Below are 15398 nucleotides of genomic sequence, written 5' to 3'. Positions count from 1 at the left end.
AGGAATGTACTGCCTAAAAAACAAACGACCCTTGAAGAGGACCAAAGACTCGTCCACACTTATCTCTTTGCCTGGAACATAGACCTCCGAAAACCGATCTACAAAATGATCAAGGACAGGCCTAATCTTAAAAAGACGGTCAGAATCTGGGTGATCTCGTGGCAAGGCTAATGCATTGTCAACAAAATGCAGCATCCTAAGAAGAAGCAAATACCGATTACGACTCATGGTAGCTGGAAATATAGCTGTTGCCATCAAGGGACTAGTAGACCAATAAGAAGCCAGTGACGGCTTCCTTATCAACCCCATCAAAAAAGTCAAACCCAAAAACTTTTTTAGCTCCTCCAAATTTGTGGGAATCCACTGGGCAGCTCTAGAGTGTGGCCTAAGTCTAGCAGCGTTGTCCCTCAAATGCTGCTCCGCATACAAATTAGTCTGCTCAACAATCTCTTCCAAAAACACATCATCCATGAATAACTCAAAGAAATTGATAGGCATAAAGTTCTCTGTATTGGCGTTACACCCCGGGAGACCAGTAAAGGCAGGCAACTCTGGCTGCTCCATGTTTGGGGCAACCCAGACATCAGGTCTTCTAACGGGAAACCTTTCAGCCCCAGGTTGCTGCACTATTGGCACATCAATGTCCTCCTCTAAAACAGAACCTTCATCTGCACTGAGTGTGGCTTCATCATCAGAAGATTCCCCTCCAACAGAAACATCACTGCCAGAATCTCTGACTTCCTCCTCTGCCTCAGATGCAGAGTCCGTCTCATAGTCATGATCAGACTGTGACTCAAAAAGCATACCAACCACCTGCTGAGCGGTCATCCTGCGGCTAGCCATGATCTCTCCTGCTAAAATTAACTGGACAAATTCACCACCAACAACCAGCACTGTGTAAGACAAGTAACAAAGTGTAGCTTTGTTAGTAAGAGTTACAAACTCAAAAAATATACCGCTCACTTGCCTGAAAAAGCTTGATTCACCAGCAACTACACAGCAATCACCAATGATATCCCACTAAAAAGAAAGAAAGAAAGGCAAATTAGAAATAAGACAAAACAAATATCATTGTGCACAAACCTAAGGACAATTTCACACACAATCCTGCATTTAGTACACCCCCTACAAACATGTCATTCATGCATGGCAACAATACTCCTTTGGAGTAAATTGTTTTTACTTACCTAAAACATGCAACTGTGCAAACTGCAGGTCAACCACCGCCAAAACCGCAAGGAGCCACAGCAAATAAAGCAAAAGCTTTGAACTAGAACAAAAAGGAGGAAAACATTTTTTATCACAAATGCAAAGACTTCTTCAGTTGACAAACACCCCACCATCAAACATTTTAGAAATTGGTGCCTAAGTGGATTCTGCCATAGGGGCAGATGGGCCTACTAAAAAAATAGGCCTGTCTGCCCCAAGGAAGCCAAAAAATACCTTTAGTACTGTGTCCCCATGGAGAGCGACCCTTGCCAAAGGGGACAGCCCTCAAACAAAAAAAACACACACAACACTATCCCTGGTGCCTAAGTGGCTTCTGCCCCCTTGGGGGCAGGTGGGCCTAAGAAAATAGGCCCATCTGCCCCCAGGGGGTGTAGAAATGGCCAACAGGTCAATGCCCCCCTTGGGGGGGCGCCCCGTGACCAAGGGGACGCCCCCCCCACAAAAATAAACAAATAAAAAAAAATTCCCTGGCGTTCTAGTGGTTTCTGCCCCCCTTGGGGGCAGATCAGCCTAAAAATAATAGGCTGATCTGTCTCCAAGGGGTGCAGAAATGGCCTGGGTACATGTGCCCCCAAAGTGGGGGGCGACCCTTGCCCAAGCCCCCCCCCATCCACTAACACACACACACACACACACACTATCCCTGGTGTCTACGTGGCTTCTGCCCCCCTTGGGGGCAGGTGGTTCTAGAAAAATAGGCCCATCTGCCCCCAGGGGGGGCAGAAATGGCCAACAGGTCAATGCCCCCCTTGGGGGGGCGCCCGTGCCCAAGGGGACGCCCCCACACAAAAAGAAACACATAAAAAAAAATCCCTGGCGTTCTAGTGGTTTCTGCCCCCCTTGGGGGCAGATCAGCCTAAAAATAATAGGCTGATCTGTCTCCAAGGGGTGCAGAAATGGCCTGGGTACATGTGCCCCCAAAGTGGGGGGCGACCCTTGCCCAAGCCCCCCCCCATCCACTAACACACACACACACACACACACTATCCCTGGTGTCTACGTGGCTTCTGCCCCCCTTGGGGGCAGGTGGGTCTAGAAAAATAGGCCCATCTGCCCCCAAGGGGGGCAGAAATGGCCAACAGGTCAATGCCCCCCTTGGGGGGGCGCCCGTGCACAAGGGGACGCCCCCACACAAAAATAAACACATAAAAAAACATCCCTGGCGTTCTAGTGGTTTCTGCCCCCCTTGGGGGCAGATCAGCCTAAAAATAATAAGCTGATCTGCCCTCAAGGGGGGCAGAAATGGCCCTAAAAGACATGCCCCCCAAAGGGGAGCGACCCTTGCCCAAGGGGGCGCCCCCCCATCCACTACACACACAATCCCTGGTGCCTAAGTGGCTTCTGCCCCCCTTGGGGGCAGATGGACCTAAAAAAAATAGGCCGATTTGCCCCCAAGGGGGGTAGAAAAGGCCAACAGTTCTCTGCCCCCTTGGGGGGGCGCCCCTTGCCCAAGGGGGCACCCCCCCCCACATAAATACACATAAAAATAAAAAACCCTGGTGATCTAGTGTTTTCTGCCCCCCTTGGGGGCAGATCTGGCTAAAAAGTAGCCAATCTGCCCTCAAGGGGGGCAGAAATGGCCCTAACGGACATGCCCCCCACAGGGGAGCGACCCTTGCCCAAGGGGGCGCCCCCCCATTCACTACACACACAATCCCTGGTGCCTAAGTGGCTTCTGCCCCCCTTGGGGGCAGATGGACCTAAAAAAAATAGGCCGATCTGCCCCCAAGGGGGGCAGAAAAGGCCAACAGTTCTCTGCCCCCTTGGGGGGGGCGCCCCTTGCCTAAGGGGGCACCCCCCCCCCAACATAAATGCACAGAAAATAAAAATCCCTGGTGATCCAGTGGTTTCTGCCCCCCTTGGGGGCAGACCCGCCTAAAAAGTAGGCCAATCTGCCCCCAAGGGGGGCAGAAATGGCCGTAACAAATTGCCCCCACAAGGGGAGCGACCCTTGCCCAAGGGGCCGCTCCCCGCATGCCAAAAACAGGTAACAACAATAAAAAAAAAAAATCCCTGGTGTCTAGTGGGCATTCCTGCTGCCCGATCGCAATGCGATCGGGCAGCAGGAATGCTCAAAGAGACACCGGGGGAAAGGAAAAGCCTTTCCTTTCCCCCGGTGCCTCTTTAGCCCAAACCCCCCACCCACCGGGAAGAGGAACTCACCTCTTCTCCGTTCGCCGCACAGGAAGCAAATGGCTTCCTGTGCGGCGAAATCCCCATAATGAAGTCAGCGCGTGATCGCGCGCTGACGTCATTATGGGGGGGTGGGGGGGTCGGGGGTGGAAGGGGAAGGGCTTCCCCTTCCATCCCTGACTTTGGGGGGGTGGGGGGAAGCACACAGAGGGAGCGAGAGCGCTCCCTCTGGGCTGTGTGCCGAGGACGTAGTGGTTACGTCCTCGGCACAGCAGCACTGTGCCGCGGGACGTAACCACTACGTCCGCGGCACAGAAGGGGTTAAGGAGAAATGTTGTGTTCGTCATGGGCACGCCCATGATGCACACCAAGGGAGGTAGGGAGTGTTAGTCTCCCCCGAGTTTTGGAGTTGGATGGTAGGTGCGGTGATGTGGAATCGGAGAGAATAAAAGGTAGGGGAAGGTGTTCCTCGTGGCTAAAGACTCCATATTATTCTTTGTGTATTTATTAAAACTTCTCTGCAAAACAGACACTGTGTGTGCACGACGCAACACCCCCACCCCTCCCATCCCCTGAATACAGAAGTTAAAAACCAGCTGTGATTGGGACGCAGGGGACCCTGGTGCCACTGAACCTTCTGCACTGTGAACCTGCTGAACTATTGACAGCTGCGCTCTTGATATGTAGGGTCGAAACCTTTATCTCTGCCCCTCTATCATGATTTGTTGAAGATGCTGTGATTTCCCGCTTTACCGATTTACTGCGATTTAGCCAACTTCAGGAAATTAGTGCAAGCAACGGACAATAGATCTTATCGATAATTTACAGAAACTGTTGACATTGTTTTTGATAGAGGTGCTTGGAAAAAAAAAGTCCAAAAATGTATCCACCTCGCAAAAGACACTTGTCAGAAGTGGGATTCGAACCCACGCCTCCAAAGGAGACTGCAACCTGAACGCAGCGCCTTAGACCACTCGGCCATCCTGACACACTTGACACTGCACTGATGGCTCAATTTCCAGCTTATAAACCAAAATGAGTGCCATGTACCGAGTGAATGTTGTTTAATGTCCTCTGTATTTTCAATTCCAGACCTTCCTGCTCAGGGAAACAGTGGGATCTGAAGCTGATGAAGGAGAGAGGATGGATCATCCTGACAGTGGATCCGGTGGTCACTGCTACTAATTCTCAATCATCTACTACATGGGGTGTGGACATGCTGAATTTTGAGCCAGTGCACATGGCCGGTGGTGACTGCTACTAATTCTCAATCATCTACTACAGGGGGTGTGGACATGCAGAATTTGGAGCCAGTTCAAGATTCAGATCAGGAGGTGCCTGGCTCCATACCAATCAACTCAGTGACTCTGAGACAAGGACTTGAACGTACAGTTTGAGTCCTCGACCGCCATGCTCAACGCGGCTGCAAGGATTCGGGGTGGATTGACTGAATGTGGCATTTCTTGTTGTGTACTATTCTTGTATACTGGTTTAGTATAGTATCTTTTTTTTGAGCAGCTATGTTTGTTTTGTATTGGTTAAGGAGAAATGTTGTGTTCGTCATGGGCACGCCTATGATGCACACCAAGGGAGGTAGGGAGTGTTAGTCTCCCCCGAGTTTTGGAGTTGGATGGTAGGCGCGGTGACGTGGAACCGGAGAGAATAAAAGGTCAGGGAAGGTGTTCCTCGTGGCCAATGACTCTATATTATTCTCTGTGTATTTATTAAAACTTATCTGTGAAACAGGCACCGTGTGTGCACGATGCAACACACCCCTCCCATGCCCTGAATACAGAAGTTAAAAACCAGCTGTGATTGGGACGCAGGGGACCCTGGTGCCACTGAACCTTCTGCACTGTGAACCTGCTGAACTATTGACAGCTGCGCTCTTGATATGTACGGTCGAAACCTTTATCTCTGCCCCTCTATCACGATTTGTTGAAGATGCTGTGATTTCCCGCTTTACCAATTTACTGCGATTTAGCCAACTTCAGGAAATTAGTGCAAGCAACGGACAATAGATCTTATCGATAATTTACAGAAACTGTTGACATTGTTTTTGATACGGGTGCTTGGAAAAAAAAAGTCAAAAAATGTATCCACCTCGCAAAAGATACTTGTCAGAAGTGGGATTCGAACCCACGCCTCCAAAGCAAACTGCGACCTGAACGCAGCGCCTTAGACCACTCGGCCATCCTGACACTCTTGACACTGCACTGATGGCTCAATTTCCAGCTTATAAACCAAAATGAGTGCCATGTACTGAGTGAATGTTGTTTAATGTCCTCTGTATTTTCAATTCCAGACCTTCCTGCTCAGGGAAACAGTGGGATCTGAAGCTGATGAAGGAGAGAGGATGGATCATCCTGACAGTGAATCCGGTGGTGACTGCTACTAATTCTCAATCATCGACTACATGGGGTGTGGACATGCAGAAGTTTGAGCCAGTGCACATGGCCGGTGGTGACTGCTACTAATTCTCAATCATCTACTACAAGGGGTGTGGACATGCAGAATTTGGAGCCAGTTCAAGATTCAGATCAGGAGGTGCCTGGCTCCATACCAATCAACTCAGTGCCTCTGAGACAAGGACTTGAACGGTACAGTTTGAGTCCTCGACCGCCATGCTCAACGTGGCTGCAAGGATTCGGGGTGGATTGACTGAATGTGGCATTTCTTGTTGTGTACTATTCTTGTATACTGGATTAGTATAGTATCTTTTTTTTGAGCAGCTCTGTTTGTTTTGTATTGGTTAAGGAGAAATGTTGTGTTCGTCATGGGCACGCCTATGATGCACACCAAGGGAGGTAGGGAGTGTTAGTCTCCCCCAACTTTTGGAGTTGGATGGTAGGCGCGGTGACGTGGAACCGGAGAGAATTAAAGGTCAGGGAAGGTGTTCCTCGTGGCCAATGACTCTATATTATTCTCTGTGTATTTATTAAAACTTATCTGCGAAACAGGCACCGTGTGTGCACGATGCAACACACCCCTCCCATGCCCTGAATACAGAAGTTAAAAACCAGCTGTGATTGGGACGCAGGGGACCCTGTTGCCACTGAACCTTCTGCACTGTGAACCTGCTGAACTATTGACAGCTGCGCTCTTGATATGTAGGGTCAAAACCTTTATCTCTGCCCCTCTATCACGATTTGTTGAAGATGCTGTGATTTCCCGCTTTACCGATTTACTGCAATTTAGCCAACTTCAGGAAATTAGTGCAAGCAACAGACAATAGATCTTATCGATTATTTACAGAAACTGTTGACATTGTTTTTGATACGGGTGCTTGGAAAAAAAAAGTCAAAAAATGTATCCACCTCGCAAAAGACACTTGTCAGAAGTGGGATTCGAACCCACGCCTCCAAAGGAGACTGCGACCTAAACGCAGCACCTTAGACCACTCGGCCATCCTGACACTTGTGACACTGCACTGATGGCTCAATTTCCAGCTTATAAACCAAAATGAGTGCCATGTACTGAGTGAATGTTGTTTAATGTCCTCTGTATTTTCAATTCCAGACCTTCCTGCTCAGGAAACAGTGGGATCTGAAGCTGATGAAGGAGAGAGGATGGATCATCCTGACAGTGGATCCGGTGGTGACTGCTACTAATTCTCAATCATCTACTACATGGGGTGTGGACACGCTGAATTTTGAGCCAGTGCACATGGCCGGTGGTGACTGCTACTAATTCTCAATCATCTACTACAGGGGGTGTGGACATGCAGAATTTGGAGCCAGTTCAAGATTCAGATCAGGAGGTGCCTGGCTCCATACCAATCAACTCAGTGCCTCTGAGACAAGGACTTGAACGGTACAGTTTGAGTCCTCGACCGCCATGCTCAACGCGGCTGCAAGGATTCGGGGTGGATTGACTGAATGTGGCATTTCTTGTTGTGTACTATTCTTGTATACTGGTTTAGTATTGTATCTTTTTTTTGAGCAGCTATTTTTGTTTTGTATTGGTTAAGGAGAAATGTTGTGTTCGTCATGGGCACGCCTATGATGCACACCAAGGGAGGTAGGGAGTGTTAGTCTCCCCCGAGTTTTGGAGTTGGATGGTAGGCGCGGTGACGTGGAACCGGAGAGAATAAAGGGTCAGGGAAGGTGTTCCTCGTGGCCAATGACTCTATATTATTCTCTGTGTATTTATTAAAACTTATTTGCGAAACAGGCACTGTGTGTGCACGATGCAACATACCCCTCCCATGCCCAGAATACAGAAGTTAAAAACCAGCTGTGATTGGGACGCAGGGGATCCTGGTGCCACTGAACCTTCTGCACCGTGAACCTGCTGAACTATGGACATCTGTGCTTTTGATATGTAGGGTCGAAACCTTTATCTCGGCCCCTCTATCACGATTTGTTGAAGATGCTGTGATTTCCTGCTTTACCGATTTACTGCGATTTAGCCAACTTCAGGCAATTAGTGCAAGCAACGGACAATAGATCTTATCGATAATTTACAGAAACTGTTGACATTGTTTTTGATAAGGGTGCTTGGAAAAAAAAGTCCAAAAATGTATCCACCTCGCAAAGACACTTGTCAGAAGAGAGGTTTGAACCCACGTCTCCAAGAGAGACTGTGACCTGAATGCAGCACCTTAGACCACCCGGCCATCCTGACACTCTTGACACCAGACTGATGGCTCAATTTGCAGCTTATAAACCAAAATGAGTGCCATGTACTGAGTGAATGTTATTTAATGTCCTCTGTATTTTCAATTCCAGACCTTCCTGCTCAGGGAAACAGTGGGATCTGAAGCTGATGAAGGAGAGAGGATGGATCATCCTGACAGTGGAACCTGTGGTGACTGCTACTAATTCTCAATCATCTGCTACATGGGGTGTGGACTTGCAGAATTTTGAGCCAGTGCATATGGCCGGTGGTGACTGCTACTAATTCTCAATCATCTACTACAGGGGGTGTGGACATGCAGAATTTGGAGCCAGTTCAAGATTCAGATCAGGAGGTGCCTGGCTCCATACCAATCAACTCAGTGCCTCTGAGACAAGGACTTGAACGGTACAGTTTGAGTCCTCGACCGCCATGCTCAACGCGGCTGCAAGGATTCGGGGTGGATTGACTGAATGTGGTATTTATTGTTGTGTACTATTCTTGTATACTGGATTAGTATAGTATCTTTTTTTTGAGCAGCTATGTTTGTTTTGTATTGGTTAAGGAGAAATGTTGTGTTCGTCATGGGCACGCCCATGATGCACACCAAGGGAGGTAGGGAGTGTTAGTCTCCCCCGAGTTTTGGAGTTGGATGGTAGGTGCGGTGATGTGGAATCCGAGAGAATAAAAGGTAGGGGAAGGTGTTCCTCGTGGCTAAAGACTCCATATTATTCTTTGTGTATTTATTAAAACTTCTCTGCAAAACAGACACTGTGTGTGCACGACGCAACACCCCCACCCCTCCCATCCCCTGAATACAGAAGTTAAAAACCAGCTGTGATTGGGACGCAGGGGACCCTGGTGCCACTGAACCTTCTGCACTGTGAACCTGCTGAACTATTGACAGCTGCGCTCTTGATATGTAGGGTCGAAACCTTTATCTCTGCCCCTCTATCATGATTTGTTGAAGATGCTGTGATTTCCCGCTTTACCGATTTACTGCGATTTAGCCAACTTCAGGAAATTAGTGCAAGCAACGGACAATAGATCTTATCGATAATTTACAGAAACTGTTGACATTGTTTTTGATAGAGGTGCTTGGAAAAAAAAAGTCCAAAAATGTATCCACCTCGCAAAAGACACTTGTCAGAAGTGGGATTCGAACCCACGCCTCCAAAGGAGACTGCAACCTGAACGCAGCGCCTTAGACCACTCGGCCATCCTGACACACTTGACACTGCACTGATGGCTCAATTTCCAGCTTATAAACCAAAATGAGTGCCATGTACCGAGTGAATGTTGTTTAATGTCCTCTGTATTTTCAATTCCAGACCTTCCTGCTCAGGGAAACAGTGGGATCTGAAGCTGATGAAGGAGAGAGGATGGATCATCCTGACAGTGGATCCGGTGGTCACTGCTACTAATTCTCAATCATCTACTACATGGGGTGTGGACATGCTGAATTTTGAGCCAGTGCACATGGCCGGTGGTGACTGCTACTAATTCTCAATCATCTACTACAGGGGGTGTGGACATGCAGAATTTGGAGCCAGTTCAAGATTCAGATCAGGAGGTGCCTGGCTCCATACCAATCAACTCAGTGACTCTGAGACAAGGACTTGAACGTACAGTTTGAGTCCTCGACCGCCATGCTCAACGCGGCTGCAAGGATTCGGGGTGGATTGACTGAATGTGGCATTTCTTGTTGTGTACTATTCTTGTATACTGGTTTAGTATAGTATCTTTTTTTTGAGCAGCTATGTTTGTTTTGTATTGGTTAAGGAGAAATGTTGTGTTCGTCATGGGCACGCCTATGATGCACACCAAGGGAGGTAGGGAGTGTTAGTCTCCCCCGAGTTTTGGAGTTGGATGGTAGGCGCGGTGACGTGGAACCGGAGAGAATAAAAGGTCAGGGAAGGTGTTCCTCGTGGCCAATGACTCTATATTATTCTCTGTGTATTTATTAAAACTTATCTGTGAAACAGGCACCGTGTGTGCACGATGCAACACACCCCTCCCATGCCCTGAATACAGAAGTTAAAAACCAGCTGTGATTGGGACGCAGGGGACCCTGGTGCCACTGAACCTTCTGCACTGTGAACCTGCTGAACTATTGACAGCTGCGCTCTTGATATGTACGGTCGAAACCTTTATCTCTGCCCCTCTATCACGATTTGTTGAAGATGCTGTGATTTCCCGCTTTACCGATTTACTGCGATTTAGCCAACTTCAGGAAATTAGTGCAAGCAACGGACAATAGATCTTATCGATAATTTACAGAAACTGTTGACATTGTTTTTGATACGGGTGCTTGGAAAAAAAAAGTCAAAAAATGTATCCACCTCGCAAAAGATACTTGTCAAAAGTGGGATTCGAACCCACGCCTCCAAAGCAAACTGCGACCTGAACGCAGCGCCTTAGACCACTCGGCCATCCTGACACTCTTGACACTGCACTGATGGCTCAATTTCCAGCTTATAAACCAAAATGAGTGCCATGTACTGAGTGAATGTTGTTTAATGTCCTCTGTATTTTCAATTCCAGACCTTCCTGCTCAGGGAAACAGTGGGATCTGAAGCTGATGAAGGAGAGAGGATGGATCATCCTGACAGTGAATCCGGTGGTGACTGCTACTAATTCTCAATCATCGACTACATGGGGTGTGGACATGCAGAAGTTTGAGCCAGTGCACATGGCCGGTGGTGACTGCTACTAATTCTCAATCATCTACTACAAGGGGTGTGGACATGCAGAATTTGGAGCCAGTTCAAGATTCAGATCAGGAGGTGCCTGGCTCCATACCAATCAACTCAGTGCCTCTGAGACAAGGACTTGAACGGTACAGTTTGAGTCCTCGACCGCCATGCTCAACGTGGCTGCAAGGATTCGGGGTGGATTGACTGAATGTGGCATTTCTTGTTGTGTACTATTCTTGTATACTGGATTAGTATAGTATCTTTTTTTTGAGCAGCTCTGTTTGTTTTGTATTGGTTAAGGAGAAATGTTGTGTTCGTCATGGGCACGCCTATGATGCACACCAAGGGAGGTAGGGAGTGTTAGTCTCCCCCAACTTTTGGAGTTGGATGGTAGGCGCGGTGACGTGGAACCGGAGAGAATTAAAGGTCAGGGAAGGTGTTCCTCGTGGCCAATGACTCTATATTATTCTCTGTGTATTTATTAAAACTTATCTGCGAAACAGGCACCGTGTGTGCACGATGCAACACACCCCTCCCATGCCCTGAATACAGAAGTTAAAAACCAGCTGTGATTGGGACGCAGGGGACCCTGTTGCCACTGAACCTTCTGCACTGTGAACCTGCTGAACTATTGACAGCTGCGCTCTTGATATGTAGGGTCAAAACCTTTATCTCTGCCCCTCTATCACGATTTGTTGAAGATGCTGTGATTTCCCGCTTTACCGATTTACTGCAATTTAGCCAACTTCAGGAAATTAGTGCAAGCAACAGACAATAGATCTTATCGATTATTTACAGAAACTGTTGACATTGTTTTTGATACGGGTGCTTGGAAAAAAAAAGTCAAAAAATGTATCCACCTCGCAAAAGACACTTGTCAGAAGTGGGATTCGAACCCACGCCTCCAAAGGAGACTGCGACCTAAACGCAGCACCTTAGACCACTCGGCCATCCTGACACTTGTGACACTGCACTGATGGCTCAATTTCCAGCTTATAAACCAAAATGAGTGCCATGTACTGAGTGAATGTTGTTTAATGTCCTCTGTATTTTCAATTCCAGACCTTCCTGCTCAGGGAAACAGTGGGATCTGAAGCTGATGAAGGAGAGAGGATGGATCATCCTGACAGTGGATCCGGTGGTGACTGCTACTAATTCTCAATCATCTACTACATGGGGTGTGGACACGCTGAATTTTGAGCCAGTGCACATGGCCGGTGGTGACTGCTACTAATTCTCAATCATCTACTACAGGGGGTGTGGACATGCAGAATTTGGAGCCAGTTCAAGATTCAGATCAGGAGGTGCCTGGCTCCATACCAATCAACTCAGTGCCTCTGAGACAAGGACTTGAACGGTACAGTTTGAGTCCTCGACCGCCATGCTCAACGCGGCTGCAAGGATTCGGGGTGGATTGACTGAATGTGGCATTTCTTGTTGTGTACTATTCTTGTATACTGGTTTAGTATTGTATCTTTTTTTTGAGCAGCTATTTTTGTTTTGTATTGGTTAAGGAGAAATGTTGTGTTCGTCATGGGCACGCCTATGATGCACACCAAGGGAGGTAGGGAGTGTTAGTCTCCCCCGAGTTTTGGAGTTGGATGGTAGGCGCGGTGACGTGGAACCGGAGAGAATAAAGGGTCAGGGAAGGTGTTCCTCGTGGCCAATGACTCTATATTATTCTCTGTGTATTTATTAAAACTTATTTGCGAAACAGGCACTGTGTGTGCACGATGCAACATACCCCTCCCATGCCCAGAATACAGAAGTTAAAAACCAGCTGTGATTGGGACGCAGGGGATCCTGGTGCCACTGAACCTTCTGCACCGTGAACCTGCTGAACTATGGACATCTGTGCTTTTGATATGTAGGGTCGAAACCTTTATCTCGGCCCCTCTATCACGATTTGTTGAAGATGCTGTGATTTCCTGCTTTACCGATTTACTGCGATTTAGCCAACTTCAGGCAATTAGTGCAAGCAACGGACAATAGATCTTATCGATAATTTACAGAAACTGTTGACATTGTTTTTGATAAGGGTGCTTGGAAAAAAAAGTCCAAAAATGTATCCACCTCGCAAAGACACTTGTCAGAAGAGAGGTTTGAACCCACGTCTCCAAGAGAGACTGTGACCTGAATGCAGCACCTTAGACCACCCGGCCATCCTGACACTCTTGACACCAGACTGATGGCTCAATTTGCAGCTTATAAACCAAAATGAGTGCCATGTACTGAGTGAATGTTATTTAATGTCCTCTGTATTTTCAATTCCAGACCTTCCTGCTCAGGGAAACAGTGGGATCTGAAGCTGATGAAGGAGAGAGGATGGATCATCCTGACAGTGGAACCTGTGGTGACTGCTACTAATTCTCAATCATCTGCTACATGGGGTGTGGACTTGCAGAATTTTGAGCCAGTGCATATGGCCGGTGGTGACTGCTACTAATTCTCAATCATCTACTACAGGGGGTGTGGACATGCAGAATTTGGAGCCAGTTCAAGATTCAGATCAGGAGGTGCCTGGCTCCATACCAATCAACTCAGTGCCTCTGAGACAAGGACTTGAACGGTACAGTTTGAGTCCTCGACCGCCATGCTCAACGCGGCTGCAAGGATTCGGGGTGGATTGACTGAATGTGGTATTTATTGTTGTGTACTATTCTTGTATACTGGATTAGTATAGTATCTTTTTTTTGAGCAGCTATGTTTGTTTTGTATTGGTTAAGGAGAAATGTTGTGTTCGTCATGGGCACGCCCATGATGCACACCAAGGGAGGTAGGGAGTGTTAGTCTCCCCCGAGTTTTGGAGTTGGATGGTAGGTGCGGTGATGTGGAATCCGAGAGAATAAAAGGTAGGGGAAGGTGTTCCTCGTGGCTAAAGACTCCATATTATTCTTTGTGTATTTATTAAAACTTCTCTGCAAAACAGACACTGTGTGTGCACGACGCAACACCCCCACCCCTCCCATCCCCTGAATACAGAAGTTAAAAACCAGCTGTGATTGGGACGCAGGGGACCCTGGTGCCACTGAACCTTCTGCACTGTGAACCTGCTGAACTATTGACAGCTGCGCTCTTGATATGTAGGGTCGAAACCTTTATCTCTGCCCCTCTATCATGATTTGTTGAAGATGCTGTGATTTCCCGCTTTACCGATTTACTGCGATTTAGCCAACTTCAGGAAATTAGTGCAAGCAACGGACAATAGATCTTATCGATAATTTACAGAAACTGTTGACATTGTTTTTGATAGAGGTGCTTGGAAAAAAAAAGTCCAAAAATGTATCCACCTCGCAAAAGACACTTGTCATAAGTGGGATTCGAACCCACGCCTCCAAAGGAGACTGCAACCTGAACGCAGCGCCTTAGACCACTCGGCCATCCTGACACACTTGACACTGCACTGATGGCTCAATTTCCAGCTTATAAACCAAAATGAGTGCCATGTACCGAGTGAATGTTGTTTAATGTCCTCTGTATTTTCAATTCCAGACCTTCCTGCTCAGGGAAACAGTGGGATCTGAAGCTGATGAAGGAGAGAGGATGGATCATCCTGACAGTGGATCCGGTGGTCACTGCTACTAATTCTCAATCATCTACTACATGGGGTGTGGACATGCTGAATTTTGAGCCAGTGCACATGGCCGGTGGTGACTGCTACTAATTCTCAATCATCTACTACAGGGGGTGTGGACATGCAGAATTTGGAGCCAGTTCAAGATTCAGATCAGGAGGTGCCTGGCTCCATACCAATCAACTCAGTGACTCTGAGACAAGGACTTGAACGGTACAGTTTGAGTCCTCGACCGCCATGCTCAACGCGGCTGCAAGGATTCGGGGTGGATTGACTGAATGTGGCATTTCTTGTTGTGTACTATTCTTGTATACTGGTTTAGTATAGTATCTTTTTTTTGAGCAGCTATGTTTGTTTTGTATTGGTTAAGGAGAAATGTTGTGTTCGTCATGGGCACGCCTATGATGCACACCAAGGGAGGTAGGGAGTGTTAGTCTCCCCCGAGTTTTGGAGTTGGATGGTAGGCGCGGTGACGTGGAACCGGAGAGAATAAAAGGTCAGGGAAGGTGTTCCTCGTGGCCAATGACTCTATATTATTCTCTGTGTATTTATTAAAACTTATCTGTGAAACAGGCACCGTGTGTGCACGATGCAACACACCCCTCCCATGCCCTGAATACAGAAGTTAAAAACCAGCTGTGATTGGGACGCAGGGGACCCTGGTGCCACTGAACCTTCTGCACTGTGAACCTGCTGAACTATTGACAGCTGCGCTCTTGATATGTACGGTCGAAACCTTTATCTCTGCCCCTCTATCACGATTTGTTGAAGATGCTGTGATTTCCCGCTTTACCGATTTACTGCGATTTAGCCAACTTCAGGAAATTAGTGCAAGCAACGGACAATAGATCTTATCGATAATTTACAGAAACTGTTGACATTGTTTTTGATACTGGTGCTTGGAAAAAAAATGTCAAAAAATGTATCCACCTCGCAAAAGATACTTGTCAGAAGTGGGATTCGAACCCACGCCTCCAAAGCAGACTGCGACCTGAACGCAGCGCCTTAGACCACTCGGCCATCCTGACACTCTTGACACTGCACTGATGGCTCAATTTCCAGCTTATAAACCAAAATGAGTGCCATGTACTGAGTGAATGTTGTTTAATGTCCTCTGTATTTTCAATTCCAGACCTTCCTGCTCAGGG

The 15398-nt window shown here is 47.5% G+C and overlaps 8 non-coding genes across 8 annotated transcripts; all 8 read right to left on the bottom strand.

Annotated features, from left to right (window-relative positions):
• Nucleotides 1–4268: 4268 nt before the first annotated feature.
• TRNAL-CAG (transfer RNA leucine (anticodon CAG)) lies at nucleotides 4269–4351 on the bottom strand. Its single transcript has one exon. It is a non-coding gene; the product is annotated as a tRNA-Leu (tRNA).
• Nucleotides 4352–5481: 1130 nt separating this feature from the next.
• Nucleotides 5482–5564, bottom strand: TRNAL-CAG (transfer RNA leucine (anticodon CAG)). Its single transcript has one exon. It is a non-coding gene; the product is annotated as a tRNA-Leu (tRNA).
• A 1131-nt stretch (nucleotides 5565–6695) lies between these two features.
• Nucleotides 6696–6778, bottom strand: TRNAL-UAG (transfer RNA leucine (anticodon UAG)). Its single transcript has one exon. It is a non-coding gene; the product is annotated as a tRNA-Leu (tRNA).
• Nucleotides 6779–9124: 2346 nt separating this feature from the next.
• Nucleotides 9125–9207, bottom strand: TRNAL-CAG (transfer RNA leucine (anticodon CAG)). Its single transcript has one exon. It is a non-coding gene; the product is annotated as a tRNA-Leu (tRNA).
• Nucleotides 9208–10337: 1130 nt separating this feature from the next.
• On the bottom strand, nucleotides 10338–10420 carry TRNAL-CAG (transfer RNA leucine (anticodon CAG)). The gene has a single exon. It is a non-coding gene; the product is annotated as a tRNA-Leu (tRNA).
• Nucleotides 10421–11551: 1131 nt separating this feature from the next.
• TRNAL-UAG (transfer RNA leucine (anticodon UAG)) lies at nucleotides 11552–11634 on the bottom strand. Its single transcript has one exon. It is a non-coding gene; the product is annotated as a tRNA-Leu (tRNA).
• Nucleotides 11635–13981: 2347 nt separating this feature from the next.
• TRNAL-CAG (transfer RNA leucine (anticodon CAG)) lies at nucleotides 13982–14064 on the bottom strand. The gene has a single exon. It is a non-coding gene; the product is annotated as a tRNA-Leu (tRNA).
• Nucleotides 14065–15195: 1131 nt separating this feature from the next.
• Nucleotides 15196–15278, bottom strand: TRNAL-CAG (transfer RNA leucine (anticodon CAG)). The gene has a single exon. It is a non-coding gene; the product is annotated as a tRNA-Leu (tRNA).
• Between the last annotated feature and the right edge of the window lie 120 nt (nucleotides 15279–15398).

This window comes from Pleurodeles waltl, unplaced genomic scaffold (assembly GCF_031143425.1).
Source record: "Pleurodeles waltl isolate 20211129_DDA unplaced genomic scaffold, aPleWal1.hap1.20221129 scaffold_39, whole genome shotgun sequence".
NCBI classification, from domain to species: domain Eukaryota; kingdom Metazoa; phylum Chordata; class Amphibia; order Caudata; family Salamandridae; genus Pleurodeles; species Pleurodeles waltl.
The sequence above is the reverse complement of the archived record's forward strand: the minus strand, read 5'-3'. Positions and strand labels throughout refer to the sequence as shown.